This window comes from Dermacentor albipictus, unplaced genomic scaffold (assembly GCF_038994185.2).
Source record: "Dermacentor albipictus isolate Rhodes 1998 colony unplaced genomic scaffold, USDA_Dalb.pri_finalv2 scaffold_35, whole genome shotgun sequence".
NCBI classification, from domain to species: domain Eukaryota; kingdom Metazoa; phylum Arthropoda; class Arachnida; order Ixodida; family Ixodidae; genus Dermacentor; species Dermacentor albipictus.
In genome coordinates, this window is record NW_027225589.1 from 1,882,020 (window position 1) to 1,899,022 (window position 17,003).

Here is a 17,003-nt window from a genome sequence, read left to right on the forward strand (position 1 = left end):
ACGAGTAGTTGATGTGACAGGGTTGCAAAGAGCCTAAAAGACCGTTACTGTAAAGTGCGTAACAGCTACATGTAACGAAACTGCAGCAATCATTATGAATCATGCCAAAGACACGGAAGATGCACTGGGGAACAATTACAATATAGTAAATTTGTCTACAGGCAAGAAAAAAATCCAAGAAGCACTGCTGACTCAACAAAGGCCTTTAAACGCAAGGACCTGAAGGCATGTGCTATACAAGAACTGCTATCACAGCGACATTCTCGGGAGAGAGGATGCGCTACGAAACTATTGGGCTGATAACATGCAAGACCACATCGTTCAAGAAACCTAGGACAGCTTTGGTGCTAAGATGTGGTTTTTACCGAGAAACATAGCGGGATAGAGGGGGAAGCAATGCGGTAGCATAGAGGAAAATGTTTCTTTCTCTTTCGGCTTCCTGACACTTCACGATGACGTAGAGGATGGAGTGCCTTTCACCACACCTACGACAGGTTGAAGGTTGATTGCCAGTCAATACAAATTGTGAGTACCATATGAGGGTCCTATTGTGAGACGGCAGAATAGGATATCAGTTCATCGTGTTTTTGTAACGCAGGGCCAGAAACCTTACTTTGGCTTAATCAAGAGGTGCTTATTATTTATTTCAATGTACTACAAGTGTTGCAGGTGGCTTCACAGTTTCTTTCACAAAGAAGGCTTGAGATGTGCGGCAGGTATAGCAGCTGTAAGATTAGTAGATTGCGATGTAATTGATGTGGTAATTTGGTCAGTCTACGCATTACCATCGATGCATCTATGGCTAGGAGCCCAGCGTATTGCCACATATCTACAAGATGAGTAAATACTGAACAAGTATGAGTAAAGCCCCTTAAAACATGGTTTTTGTGTTTTCTTAAAGATATTAGTGCTTGTAAGTAGGTGAGTAAGTAAGTAAGTGCTTTATTCCCATATGCAACATACATCTGAATATGGACAGGTCTTTAGGAAAAAGCTGCGTCAGCAGCTTGACTAAGTCCTAAAACCCATATTATGGGTTTTAGGGCAACACTTAACAACTCCGTGACAATTATTGCTTTCTCTAATTTAAATTTCTTTATGTGTTTCATCGCAGACAGCAATACATGCACTTCTGTAGTAAAGATATTTACGTGGGGGCTCAATACACCTGATAAAGAGAAAGAGGGACCAACAGCCACGTAAGACACGCCAGCATGCGACTTTGATGCACCGGTGTAGAATTCAAAACAAGAGTACTTCGATTTGAGTTCATTAAAACGCATTCGAATTTCAGGCTCTGGTGCATATTTTGCAACTCTTACAAAAGGTAGATCAAATTCCGTTACCTTCCACTCCCAAGGCGGTAGCTGCTTGGCTGGAGTCATTAAGCGATGTTCTAAGAGCGGTACATCCATTTCCACGCTAACCTCCCTCATACTTAGTGATAAAAGGTGTCTCACAAAGGGACACTTGTTGAAAAGTGCAGTGCAAGTCGAATCGTTAAAAGTTTTAAAACACGGTTGTTTAAGATTAGAGTGCACTTTGAGGAAATGCGTGAAGTTGATGCATGATCTCCGCAGATGGAGTGACCACTCATTGGATTCTAGATATAACCTTTCGATAGGGCTTGTTCTCAAGGCCCGTGTGGCCATCCCGATACCTAGATGGTGGACGAGGTCCATCACATTTGATGGGCTCGGGGCGGGAGAGTTGTATACTACGGCACTATTGTCTAACCATGATGGAATGAGGCTCTTGTAAAGATTCATTGAACACTTCCTGTCGCTACCCCATGTTGTGTAAGATAGCATCTTTGTTAAGTTCATTGTTTTTAGACATCTTGCTTTCAGGTATTTGATTTGTTAAATGAAAGTAAGCTTAGATTCAAGTATAATACATAGAACTGTGTGCTCTTTGTTTACAAGTATTGGTTGTCCACACACCATCCCGCAAGGAACTGGAGCAACCCTCTCTTATTTTGTAAAAAGAACATAAGTGATCGATTGATCTGTGAAATGAATTTATTTTCACTTCGTTTTTTCTGCCCACTTGGAAACCTTGTTTAAGCCCTGCTGTACCTATCTCTCGCACACTGCAACATTACAAGATTTGAATCCTATTTGTATGTCGTCCACGTAGACGGAATAAAAAATAGCCGGTGGCAATGATCCATGGAGTGTATTCATCTTAACGATGCATCATCTTAACGGTGCAGCTGAGTCCGCCTCCCTGAGGTACACCAATTTCCTGTATAAATGAACGCTACAGTGCATTGCCTATTTTCTCCCGGAATGTAGGTTGTGTAGGTCGTTTTCTATAATTTTTAACATATAGCCGCGGATGGACAGCCTCGACAGGTCGAGCAGAGTTCCGTAACGTCAAGTTGTATCGTACCTCTTTTCCATATCGAGAAACACGGATAAAACGGATATTTTATGTAGGAAGGCGTCGTGAATGTGCGCTTCAATGCGGACGAGATTGTCGGTTGTAGACCGACCTTCTCTTAAACCGCACGGATATTGATCAAGAAGTTTGACTCTAGGAAGTGTAGAGGCGAAGGCTTATCATTTTTTTCCAAAACATTTGCAAATGCAACTAGTAATGCTCTTTTTATAAGAACGTCTTAGTAAAAGTTGGCGGGTGGGAAAAGGAGCCCCAGCGTGCGTTGTATGGAGTTTGAGGGCTTTATTAAAAATACGGTTTGAGTGTCAACGCGAGGAAGATGGCTGCGTTTTGCATTTGAAATGTGCATGCTATGACTGACACTAAACCACCCAGAACAGGAAAAGGATAGGCTGGCAAAACAAGTCGAGAACGCTATAAAATAAAGAACGTATAGCATGAGAGATAGAGAGAGGGTACATGGCGACAATTCAGTCCAATTTAACGGTATCGAGTTGAAACGCGCCGCGGCAGTGATAGCGAAGGCCAACGAACACGTGTTCGGCACAGAGCACTAGCAGATACTGGTGGGGATGGTAGGGGGGGAAATGCGGGTAATTGACGCACTCCGTGGACTTGGGGCATTAATTACGACGGAAATTAAAGGAGAGGTTAACGATCTAGGGAACACTTCCAGTGAAGTTCAGATCAAAGTGAGCACATGGTGCCTGAAGTTGAAATGCAGGTCTTCTACATTTAAAAAGCAGCGCATGCGCCAAAAAGACATTTGGGCGCTAGAAAAACCAACCAAATTTAAATGCATTGACGTCAACAGGTTAGGATACCGACCGCACTGCGTCAGTGCTCTTGCGCATGGCGAGGTACGTTTTAGCAAGCACGTAGCCTCACGGTTTGGACGTCGATTGGCCCCACAGGCAGCAGTTTCTTTAGGTGGAATGTGCATAGAATGTAGCAAAGCTCCAGCAAGAGGCAAAATAAATCAAGTTCTTAAGAACTGACGCAGCAAGGATTACTGTAGAGACCGTACTCTTTAAAAAACACATATTTACAGATATTTACAAATAAGACGATTAGGACAGGTGTAACAGAAACCAAGGTGGTGAGAGGCAACCTCTACCTGTTCTTCCTCGGTGCCGGCCTAAAGCTGCAGTCTTCCTCTCGCCCGTGACATTACCACAGGGCAAAGAGAGAGATAGAGCAAATGATAAATGAAAGGCGAGGAGGTTAATCAGGACTGAGCCCGGTTGGCTACCCTACCGGGAAAACAAGCTCGAACCATCTGGGCAGCTCAGAGATCAGCATAAGCGGGCGGAATATACCGCTTAAGCCGAGCAACGTGAACTACATCAGGTTCAGCGGGTGCAGATGGCACCTTTGGCTTCGCCAGAGCAAGTTCATACGTCACGTAGGTGGCTTGGCGCAGAACGGATGAGGACCACTGTGTCTCGATTGTTGGTTCATGCTTTACGTCAAAGTACTATAAATATGGCTGGAAAAGGTGAATTAGGGTTTCATTTATCATACTTGTGTAATGCACAAATGGTGCACCATATGATCCCTGCACCGTTGTATGCGGAACACGTAGTTGCACTAGCGCACAAAGCAAGGGTTTTACAGACACTTGCGGATATGTGTAGCAACGCAGCGACAAACGCAGGCCTTACTTTTAGTACTGTGAAATCCGGAATTGTGATATTTAATGAACAGACAGTTGAAAGACGAGTGGGGTGTCAATTCTAGAGAAAGTCATACCCATAAAAAAATTATTGGGTTTTACGTGCCAAAACAACTTTCTGATTATGAGGCACGCCGTAGTGGAGGACTGCGGAAATTTCGATCACTTGGGGTTCTTTAACGTGCACCTAAATCTAAGTAGACGGATGTTTTCGCCCCCTTTGAAATGCGGCCGCCGTGGCTGGGATTCGATCCCGCGACCTTGTGCTCAGCAGCCTAACATCATAGCCACTGAACAACCACGGCTTTTTTTTCTTTATTGCATGGAATTATCGGTACTGTCAAACCAACGCAGTTACATTGCATATGAACATACAGGAGAAACAAATTCACAGATAGTATACAGTCCAATGACAGTTCAAAATTCTGGCAAACAAACACAAGCGTCCAGGTGTGAAATTCATTCAGGGACGGGATCATATGTAGCCACCAGACTACGGACTTGAGCAATCTCTTCACGGAAGATAGACCTTGTCGAGCGAGGTGGCTCGGCATGTCTGTCGATCATTCGAGTTCTCCATAATGAATAAAGTCCTAATAACATAAACAAATCATATGGTGTATTACTGGCTGTATTTTTGAAAGGAAGGAACCGGATACCATAACATGTGAGAGGAAAGTCTTTTTTGATAGTTCTTTGTAAAATGTCCCAAAAAAGAAATGCGTCACGACAAAGTATAAAGCAATGTTCTATTGTCTCGGGTTGATTGCAAAGCCTACAATTTGTACTCCAGGGTACATACAGTCCTTTTTCCCGAAGCCACGTTTCCTGAGCAACCACGGCGGGTTCATACCCACTGTCAAGAAATGTGAATACCTCGGCGTATACATAAACGACAGGTGTACTTAGTAAAACACCCATCAAGAAAATCTCGAATTTATGTGTATGCGGAATGCAACATATTGAAACATATCGAACTTTGAGGTTATAATAAATATGAGCTGTATCGGGGCCTATGGACAAGACTAATGTCACCAGTGCTAAAGTTCGCAAACTCCTTTCTGTGCCTAAAATCTGATATCTTGTTGGTGCTGGAAGGTAACCGAACATCGCTAGGCCGGTCGACTCTCGGAATCCACGGCAAAACCACAAATGAGGCAGTCCAAAGTGACATGAGTTCCTCATCGTTTGAAGCCAGAGAAGAACCGAGCAAAATTATTTTTGAGGAAGTAGTCGGGAACACGGATAAGAATAAAGAAGTGGATAAAGTGCCCAAGAATCTGTGCCCTAAAAGCGAGGACACCGAATGTAGGAAGAGGTTAAGAAAGTTGGCATCCAAGTACAGGGTAACAGAAAATGTAAATAGACAACCAGGAATCATCAGAAAGAAAGCGAGAGAAAAAGGTGCAGTGAATTGGATGCAAAGAATGGAAACAAAAGAAAACCATGGAGATTTGTAACAATGAGACGAAAGAAATTACAAGGGGATAATCTGTTCCTTAACATGAACGGATGTGCCTTGCTAATTGGGGTTCGAGTGGGCTACCTAAGGACCAAAACATGATGGCGCTAATCTTCGCAGTAAGAGGAGGTATTTGTATACCACGGCGAAAATCCGGAGACCACTGAGCACATACAAATGGAATGAGACCTGATTCACCCAGTGAGATTCGCGCGTAGGTTGAAAGGGAAAGAAAGCATGAACGGGTAAGCGCACAAGATAAGGAAAAGACGTTTATAGTATTGGTACAATATAAACAGAGAAGAGATGAAAATAACCAGATCTGTGGCAAACACAGGTAGCGGTGCAAGGGAGGTGGATAAGTTATGAAAAAGAAAAAAAGATATTGAAAAGAAGTATTCCAAAATGCTACAGCAAAAATATGTAACGAAAAGAGTGTTTTGTTTAAAAAACGTCGAACAACTGTCAGTTTTTAATGGAATGTTTGATAGTGCATATCTCCAAACTAGTGTCATTCTGAAAATTCATCCAAGTGGGTTCGCCTTGAAATCTGACTGGCTACAATTCGTGCATTGCAATATTTGTCATAAATAAATATTTCACATTAAATTAGTGGATTTTTGTTCGTCAGTTTAATATGTGTTATATCTATCGTTCATGGAATGGTCGCCACCCTGAATAATTCAGTTAAGAGACTAGAGTTATGTTATTTTCACCAGACTATTTCGAAAAATTTGATTAAGCTTAAAAATGAACATCCTGTATATGCGAAGAGAATAGCAGAGATTCAGGCGATAATAATAGCTTATGAGAACAGGTGTTAGTTAAATCTTAGCAAGCGTGTTGTTTAAGTGTGACAACTCATTTGTTGTTGATGTTGACACGTGTGCTTGTTTATCGAGCGACCGCGTTTCATCGTCTAACAAATGTTAGGTCGCTTAGGACGCGCCTTCATGTACCGGAATTTTCCGGAATGTTGTCGATGGTTCTATCCGCTGTCTGTTGTCAACGAAGCTTGTGTAATCTGACTGCAAGTATGAGCGACGCGAATTAGGCAGAACTTTCTGCAAGATATGCGGACCCCGTCAATTACTCTGAGACCTTCAATGGCTCATGGGTAAAAGACGACGCGCTTGGCCGACAGACCAGATGTCGACGATCGCCGACTGTGTTCGCCTCTATCCTTGTGCTTTAGGCGTAGCCTGCTTTCGTGGGCACAGTTTCGCCCAACAAAAGTTAGTTTCGTCATAAACAGTAGTGCTACTGTGTTCTTTGCAGTCACTACTACATGACAATATATGCTCTTTAAATAGCAATCATTATGCTACATTGAAAAATATGTTATTTCGTGAGAAATCAGAAATATGTCATCAATTTGAAGTTTGAAAGGGACATTGCCTTGTTCTGCAACGAAAGGCGTTGACTTGCAAGAAATTATCGAGCATTTGCGCAATACAAATGATATGGAAAAGTTGGAATTCAGTGTTTTGAAATGAATGGTGCGCGAGTAGGGGGCAGTCTGCAGATTCGTCGAATTAACATCTTTACATCATCTTCTCTTGCCGTGTGGTCGCACCCACGCAAACAAGGATCAAGACTCCGCCAGGCTTCATGAGCTTTACGCAGCACGGACCTGGCGGAGCAGCTCTGGGCCGTCCAGCGAGCCCACGATGCGGCCAGGGAGTTACAACTCCCGGTCCCAACGTGGGAGTAGCCCGCTCTATGGGACCTTGAGCCCCCTAGTTCGCAGGACCTTTCATTAAAGTTATTCCATCCATCCATCCGTTCATCCATCCATCCATCCATCCATCCATCCATCCATCCATCCATCCATCCATCCATCCATCCATCCATCCATCCATCTATCCATCCATCCATCCATCCATCCATCCATCCATCCATCCACCTTTTTCTCTGCTATGTGGGGACAGATGATCAAAATTTTGAGAAAGAGGAAGCAGAGATGTAAATGTGGTCTAGAGCAGAATTTTCAGTCTTTTTATGGTGATTCAGTAACTTAATATGTGCAGTCCTATTTGGTTACTGCTAATCTTGAGTACGGAATGTAGAATAAGCCTAAAATGTAGTTGAGAACGCTGATAGGAGAAGTGATATGTGAAGGGGTGAGGGTGAAAAGAATAAATCAAAAGGCATCAGTAAGGTTAATCTATCAAATGTAGAAAGTTGCTGTTGCAACTGATATTAGACGGACGATGTGGAATTCGGCACGTACGACCACTCAAGTTTGCGAGTAGAGGGGTAGTTCTAAATGTATCAAGCTTAAAACATTCAGGCTGAAGATGAAACGGTGTTGCGTGATTATAAAATTTAGCTTGCACTGGGTGAATCCTTACGACGCATGTACTATAACATATCCCGGATAGCGTTATTCTACACAGTGGAAAAGAAACGCGCTAATTAGAATTAAATTTAGAACATAGATACCTCAGTCGGAGAGTAAATGTTTAGGTTTTCTAAAGGTTTGTGTGAAGCCCAGGAGCACAAGAAGAAGCTAAACAACGACAACAAACTGCAATTTTTCATTCCGGAGTGCACGAAGAAAACAGGTGTGCACTTATAAAAATGTACCTGCGGATGCTCTGATGAGGGCAATGCCTTCATGTAAACTCTAAACAGATGTCTGCACTCTCAACATATCTACGTTAAGACATGAAGATTGTTTTATAACGAGAACTTGAAAACTGGCATAAGAATGGCGGGTATTTGTGGCAGTTAGTAGCGCAGGTACTGATATATGAAAGACGCTCATTTTTATTGCTGTCTTTCACGATTGAGGAAATAATTTTGCCATATGCAAAATTTAATGCTGAACAGATAATCCTATACTCCGCGAGAAGATAATTGCAGAGCACAGTGATACAGATTTAACCAATAATGCCCCGAAACGTTCCAATGAGATAATAAAAATGGATCTGCTCTAAATAAATTAGCAGCAAGAAGCCATCTAGGCACGGATGCCTGCCTGATAACTTCAGCCAAACTCGATGAAATGTATATTGGGTATTTCGTTTCTCAGCTGGTCGAAAGTTTTACAGTCAGAGTAATTAAGTGTATATGACCTGGGTCCGTATTTTGAAACGATCCACTTCGACGATGCCATTGCCTTGGCGATAGTATCACCGAAGTGGATCGTTTCAGAATACGACCCCAGCTGCCTGCTACGCGAGTGTTAAGGTTAATGACCAGAACAGGTGATATTCCGGAGCTGTGTGCGAAGGTGACTTATGTACATTAGTTTCTTTTCAAAATACATCAACAGGGCGAGTCACTCATGACGTTAACGGTGGTACGTTGTTAAGAACGACTTTTTCTTATTGCTGCTCCTGCGCTGACTTTCACTTCCAAGTTCTGCTAAATGGATGACTAGCCTTTCGGTTAATGCAGGAGTTTTGCGTACCATTCCTCATATTAAAAAAAACGTTTGGCTGAAACAATGCACTGCAATTTTTTTAACTTAAGATTAATAGTGACGTCAAGACGTCTTCCTCACATATGACAAGATTTAGAATATGACGAGGAACCGTTTCAGCATTAGCGTTTTTCCCACTTTAGCCACGTCAAATTCGTCAATGAAATGCAGTATTTGCATAGTTTGTACAATCGCTGTCCTCATGCGCTCAAAATTAAAGCAAAAAGCGTAATAGCGGTTGCAAAATGTAACGAAGCAACAGTCCCTCTATTTCTCATAACGTGCACAGTTTCCAAATAATTGCATAGTAATATAGATTTTTCAGTGAAATCTGTTTGCCAGTCTGAGCCGAGTATTTTATAGAATCAAGATTCTCTCTAGACTTCGCACGTCTAATTTCAAGATCAACTCTGCATTGCTGCACAATGCCACAGATTTGTGGCGCCCGCATTGGAACGCGTCGCGTGCATGCCGTGATATTCCAGCTGTGGCAATGTCGATAACCGCAAACACTCAATATAAATATGCACGTGCGTAATCATTAGGATATTTTGTTGCTTTCGTCTCATTGGGCTCTTGCCATGGGTGTGAGAAGGAAATTTAGGCGAAATAGACTGCATATCTATTCGCATTTAGGACACTTTAAGACGGAGGTTAGCGTAGTCGTCTTGCCTATAATACATTTAACCATGCTCATACATTAATTGAACTTAGACTGTCTATAGAGTGTCTGTTATAGACAACTTTACCTTTCTATGCGTTCATTCTCTTGCCTATACAAAAACTACAAATATTATGTGGATAAAACTAGTATGCAAGATCCCCCTCTCGCACTGTCGTTGCTACATCGTCCAAAGTGGCCGTTATAATATTGACCGCCTTAGAGAACATTCAATGTTAATGAAGGGTGTTGGCAGCCACCTAGCCATGCATAGCTGCCGTTGTGGTAGTCGTCTATTGTTTGACAAATGCAAAATACTGAGGTGGTGTGGTGACCCGCAAGCACATTATATGTATGAGGTCTTCTTGCATGGACGTCAAAGGTGATATGTGCGTGAGTGTACCTTCGGCATCACTCCTCACGAAGGAACTCGCGTATCCTGCACGTAGATGATGGTAACCATTTAGTTGTGCGGTTTTCACAGTATCCATCGTCACTACATTTCTGACAACGTTTTCCTAATATACGTTCCCTCCCTCTTGCTTATCCACGTCACTGTATATGCCAAGCAAACAAATCAGCTCTGCAGAAGATCTGGCCGACGCCCATGGTCAGTTAAGAAGTAGTCGGCCCGATCTTCGCCACCTGGGTCGGGCCGAGCTTCGTCTTTGCACGTGGTCAGGCTGTTTGCCGACCGTGCTGAATACAGGACCAGATGACTTCTAGCCTCCATATAACTTTAAGCATTGTACGTATGAACGGGTTATGCGATATCTATAATATTTCACGGCAAACACTAAATACGCATCGCACATGCAAACGGTGTCTCACGTCATTCAGCCTCAAAATAGGCGTTGCAAAAATCTTACGCCAGTGGGGCGAAATTCGCGCTTCTTGGGATTATCTTTCGTGGGTAACCACGACCGCAACCTACTTACATCGTGCGTATTAAAAAAATGGCTGTGGCTTAGCTAAGGTTAAGCCCAGGATGCGAAGCATACTAGCCTTTATTTTAGTTGTTGAACCACTGTTTAGCCTGGTGAACTCCTGTTGCTTGGCTATATTTGGTTCGGCTAGACGAAGAAACAACTCATGCGTTACTCTGATTCGCCTTCAAGAGTTGAACGCGACAGCGTTCCCGTCGACCCGCCAAGGGGTGTAAGACTGGGCTACGGCGCAGCGACTACGCGCCCTGCATTGGACGCGGCGAGCGTCGAGCAACGCAGCGTTCGGCGCGGCAATGAAATGGACGCCTGAGCAAGCGACGCACGCCTGAGCCTAAACAGCTCGTTTCTAAGGCAACACCGCATTCACTAGAGGCGCTTTTGTACCGCTTTGAAGCATCGTACTCGTGGCTCAGTGGTAGCGTCTCCGTCTCACACTCCGGAGACCCTGGTTCGATTCCCACCCAGCCCATCTTGCAAGAGTTGAGCCGAAGCCACCTAGAAACAAGCGCAGCTGCTTATACACCACCGCGACGCCGCGAGCGACGGCGCGAGTTGGAGCCCCGTTTCTCCTCTGTCGTGACGTCACGGTGTCACGTGGTATGGCATGGGGTCAAAGGTCATTCAAGGCGACACCGCCGCGCCTGAGGAGCTGGGTTGAGCTCTCGTAATATGCTTCGCATAAAAGCAGACGATCGCGGCTCAATCAGGCGCTCGCGAACGAAGAAAGCCGAGAGCAAACGCGCGGTTTACCGTTGCGCGGAAGGCCATGGAGGCGTGAGGGGCAGCGCTGTGCTCCGGTGTGCAATTTGAGACCGGTACCAAGGGCAACTGACGATCACGGCTTAGCCTCGCGTGCCAAGTGAGGAGGCAGCGCAGGAAAGAAGGGGGATGGAGTGGGGTCGAGGCTTCGAATCCGTCAAGTGCGTATATGCACGGCCACGCGCTGTATCTTGAATGTGATCTGCAGACGGCTCATAAAATTTGTATGCGTTGTTTTCTCTCCACTGTTTGCAATGAAACGGTTGACAGCATGAAGTTCACTTCCCTCGCTGCTGCTGCCGCGCTTGCACACACCAGCGTTTTGACAACGAGTGTCCGTGCTCATCGAGCGTGGGGTGTTCCCGTTTGCTTGTGCGAACTGGCACCACACTTGTTAATTCACCCACTGTATCTTCGACTCGTTGCCTCCATTCCCGGAAGCAGAGTCGGGCAGATCTGGCGTTCCCCGAGCTCAGAGGTAGAGGACAAGCGCGCAAGCCCAACGTTTCGGAGAGCCCCGGTTTCGGAGAAGGTAATGGCAGACGCAAAACCACGTGACTACTGCCAACGTTCGATGTTTCGCCTATCAAAAGCTCCAAGTGCTGCCGGGAAAATGAGCGGACGCGCCAGTGGGACGAGCGTTCGTTGAGACGCCAGCATGTGTAGCCCTGAATTGCCTACACTCTAAGAAAAAAGAGAGTAAAAAGTGAGTCACGGCAACTTGACTCTCTTTTTTCTTCCGAAGATCCACTTTTGCGCGAGTAGAGTCAGAAAGAAGAGTCAACATTCCCGCATGGGTCGTTTGACTCTCAATAGTACGCTAAGAGTCATGGAAGATCGCCATTCCTCTGATATTCGAGATGAGTCTGGCGAGAGAAAGATTTTAATGCAGGAGAAGAAATACCAGATAAACTCTTCTGTTTTAGGCAGGCCCTCGGGTTCCTGTCCTGGTTGTAATGCCGTGTATCATTCTTTCATCCTTGTCATGTTCTGCAATTACTTCGAACTCTATATATTGATTTTCCTTGACCATGTTTGTTAATACCTCACACGCTTAAGCGATAGCTGGATTCCCATGATAAGGAAAACTTGGATTTGTCACACTGGATTCTGACCATAAGTAAATCTAAAAAAAAGTATTGGCTACTAAAGAGAGCACAGCAAAGAGATAAGTTCAGTAGGTGCAGTCAACAGTGTCGATTGTAAATGTAATTCCGCGACTTAAACTAAATTTTGAAGATTTAAGTTCCAAAATCAATATCTTGTTATGAGGCGCACGGTAATGGAAAGCTGCAGATTTATTTTTAGCAGCTCGGGTTATTTAACGTGTACGGAATGCATGGTTACGCGCGTATTCGCATTCTGCCCCCGTTGGAATGTGACTGCCGCGGTTGTGGTTGGACCCGTCGCGTCGAGCTCAGCAGCGCAACACCAAAGCCACTGGGCTACCACAGTGCGTTGCGTTCCGCGGCCAGAAACAAATATTAGCGTACGCAACACTGCTTTGGAACCCCCTAGAAATATAAAAACAAAAATACAGCAGTTTCGCCCCAATGCTGCATGAACCACTGCACGAACTATTGCTCGAACCAAGGTTCGTTGTTTCATCGGCTGAATAAACTGCAGTAAACATTCGCTTACTCCTTAAATTAGGAAGCACTGGCTCACGCGCGTACGTGCAAACAACAGATCTCACTCAATGACGGCGAACACTCGCTGTCACAGCGTTGGCGTGACGAAGGGCGCGAACAGAGCGGACCGAACGCTTCTGCTGCCTCTTCCGTCAAAGCGTCTGCGCAAAATTGTGTTATCTGAGCGCCCCCCCCCCCTCCCCCCAGCTTTGCGTCCATCGGAAATTATCACCAAAACAGAGCGAGGGTGGCGCAAGACCGGGCTAGAGAAACGGCTAGAGGAGGAGAAGCGCGCTGAACTAGCGCATCCCTCTCCCGGCTTGCGCGCGTTTTATCACGTGACCTCCTATAGATACTTGGGGCGCCCATCGAGCCCGGCTCAGCCTCAAAAACTTCCTTTAACGCGCACAGCCAACGGCGCGGGATAGGATCTTATCGCACTTGACTTTATACGAAAGCTCACGGTAACACCGACAGATATATTTCGACGGTTGTGTCCATATAATTGTTATCGCAAAATTCGCAATAAATAGAAATTTTCACTAAGGACCAACCACGCTGCTTCTCCATGCCGTGAGAGAGCGGTGAACGATAGTTCTAGAAAATGTGTTGCTAAAGCTCCGCCAAATGACTACGCTCGCATTTGGTGACAACGGCACGCAGTCGCAAGAACTTGTGGAGGAAATACCGGAGTTCTGGCAGCTTCAGGTGCACTAGATCATTCAGTAACATGGGCGGCTTTGTAGTTCTACCTCACATCAGAGCAAACTGCACTCGACAGAAATAAAGGGCAGCCGCACCGTTATAGCTAAGCAAATTAAGGACAATTACGCCGCGTCTTCACACTTCGAGCATGCTCCGACAGCCCCCCGATAGATATTTCAAACGTAACCACGCTCGGACGGGCAAATTTTGCTTCTGCCAAGTGAACGTAGCGGGCATTTCAACACGCGTGTTAAATTCATGGCTGTTTCAATCGTGAACATTACTTAAGTGACGTAAAATTATCAGTGAGCAAAACAGTTTTTACTTCAACGCGAGGAAACAAAACCGAAACTAGCGCAACTGTTTTGTTCAGTTGTGCAGATACAAAATGATCCAAAGCCGAAGCCGTCAATAGCATGACGCCATTTTAAAGTTGCGATGTATCACGCGCGAGTGCGTTGTCGTTGAGTGGTTCTGAAATCGCCGTGTTACTGCAACCAAGCGTTGCGGCAAGTTACGGTGGGAGCTTCTATCCGTGCTGTGTGATTGCGACGAGGGGACCGCCGCCAGCAGCAGCGTATCGCCGATTTCGTCTTTCGGTTTGCACTGCATCTTTCATTGTGATATGGGAGATCGCAACGGACAGAGACGACCAGATGCATACGAACCACTACCAGCGGGGACCTGTGACCTGTGCCATATTTCTCTTAACGTCTCAGGTAAGCATATCAGCTTTTGTTCCGAGTTTACAAACGGCGCGGACTCGGCCCTTCCGGTATGGCTACATTTTGCGCCACGTTTCTCTTGGCAGTTCACAGACGTTTCTTGGGCATGCGTGCGCGTATGTATGCGAAAATACTACTGGCAGACGGAAGCCTCAGGAGAGCATCTGAAATTATTGCAAAGCTGTACTGCCAGGAGAAACACCGTTCTTAACGACTCCGGTGACGAGTGGCCTGTCGCATCGAAAAATCCGTATAATATCAAGTACTGCGTAACTTGAAGTGTAGATACAATACTAGCACCAGTGTGACTTTCGCTGGCGAAGACAGGTAGCGCTTTAGGTATAATACCGCGAATAATAAAAGCGCTACAACGCTGTATGGCAGTGTCAGGCGATGTGGCAGCACAGATATCTTAAGAGCGGTAAAGCGGCTGCATGCACAAGCGAACAGACACAGCGCTTTAAAAGCGCTGAAACAGAAAAAAATTTATGTGCATTTGGCTATAAGTAGAAAACACAAAACACGTTAGCTGACAATCTAAGCCGATGTATAATGTTATTATTTTTTATGTAATCTTTATTTTCATGGTGGTAAATATTTAAAAGCATGAATTTGCTGCAACCTTTATATAGTAAATCCTACAAGGCGTACAAAACCTGGCTGTGTTATGCAAAGAAGTTGTGGTATTCCTACTGGATTTTTTATTTTGAGTCCGGTGTTTTATGGAAAAGAGGGTCTTTTTATTTGTAGTCTTATGTTAGTGCAGATATTTGGCAAGCAGAAATGAATTGATTGCAAAGTGGTACCTCCTGGTGATCTGCATATAAACCCAAGTTTATCCTGTCTTGGCTATTGTAATGTGCATATAACAATTTTAAGTATATACTGCTGTAGTTGGCTTAGTCACTGTCGCGTATTTTGTAAAAGTAGAAGGCTATGATTATTTTACTGTTTTCATGCAGAAATACCTTTCTTTCTTGTACCAAGAAACGCTCACAGCATTGAATGAAATGAAGTGTGGTGTATTATTCTACTAATTTAATAAAGGAAATTTCGTCTGCACTGCATCAGAGATTAGTTTACTTTCTTTTACTAAACAATGCGTTATCTCCTCTGCTACTGCTGTTCTGTGTATTTTTGTAATTTTGAAATGTACTTTATTTTAGGTATTCAAGAAATGCCAACATCCAGAAGACGCCATCTTATCCAGCACGTTATGGGTGAGACAGATCGTAGCAGGCACTTTCGCATATCTCATTAGCATATGATGCTATTTGTTGTAATTTTTGTGTCCACTTTCCTGGCCTTTATTCATTTCAGCATTATTGTGCAAAGGGTAATACTTTTACATCGAGATAGAGTAATCGTCCAAAGGAGAAACATGGCTGGAGGTGACGGCACACATAAGCCTCCTTTGTTCGTATCTCTATGTTGCGCAGTTACTCTGTCATTGTCTACCAACAAGCCCAAGTTCTTCATCAGCTACATTTACTAATTCTCCGTTATTACAATTTCATTGATACAACATTGAAAGTACAGAGGTGCACAGGAAGACAGAGACTTGAAATGATGAAGAGGCGTAGAAGAAGGAGCATCGCTGGAGCCAATGTTTCGACAAAGAGAAGGAGATAAGTTTTCTTGTCAAAACATTAGCTCCAGTGAAATTTCTTGTTCTATCACTATTTATGATTAAAAGACAGCATTATTGCTCTTGCTGAAGTATTATGCATTATGGAATAAAAATTAGCAGGGTTAAATGTCAGGAATGTGAAATTTCTTGTGTATTTTAATGCTACAGCGAAAGCCAGAAAAACAAGATGTAGAGAACCACATTGTTATTTGTCACTACCCAGTTTGGCCAGCTTCATCAGAGCATGCACTTTGTTGCATTATCGACCACTGGAATTCATTAATTGAATTGCTTCGTGATTACTTATATTTAGAGATGCTGAACTTGTTTTAATGCAGCTTAACATAGTGCGTGTAAAAAATATACAATGACATTTTAAGAGGCTTGCAGTTGACTAGCAGATCATTTGATGGTGTGAGCTCGGGTTTCCACTGAGCTTCCATGCACAAATCGGATGCACATTCTTTTTTTTCATTGCTTGGATTTTCATAAGCATAAGTACCATTTCTTCTTTGTCGATGTTCTAGTTGTGTTGTAGGACCTAACTGTTTACATTTATTTGTATTGGTATCCATGTTACACAGACAGCTGAATTTTTCTCGTAAATTGTGACATGTTAGGACTAAGAGCATTTGTGCAAATTTGCTGCAGGTACACTCTGGTGGCTCCCGCCCTTGCATCCTACCACCACTGTGTCCTGACTACGTCCACTAGAGAGTTCGAAGCCTTTGGCGGCTCCTGCCACCACCGTGTCCTGACTACGTCCACTAGGGAGTTGGCAGCCTTCGTGATGATGCCAAGCAGGCTGGAAGCCGACAGAAAGATTAAGGTAAATACATGTGATTAAGTGGCAACTTTTTGAGTGAAGTGGCTTGTAGCCACTCAGCAATGAAAGAGTTAACTTCAAAGCAGTTTAGACTCCCTGCTATCTGTGCAGGGATGCTCAAGTCCACGCAGTTTGCCTTAGCCGCCAAA

At 44.2% G+C, this 17,003-nt stretch overlaps 1 long non-coding RNA gene across 1 annotated transcript; it reads left to right on the forward strand.

The window, feature by feature from the left end:
• Nucleotides 1-14,181: 14,181 nt before the first annotated feature.
• LOC135919715 (uncharacterized) lies at nt 14,182-16,784 on the forward strand. Its single transcript, XR_010570032.2, has 3 exons — nt 14,182-14,392; nt 15,565-15,618; nt 16,680-16,784. It is a non-coding gene; the product is annotated as an uncharacterized lncRNA (long non-coding RNA).
• The last annotated feature ends 219 nt before the right edge of the window (nt 16,785-17,003 follow it).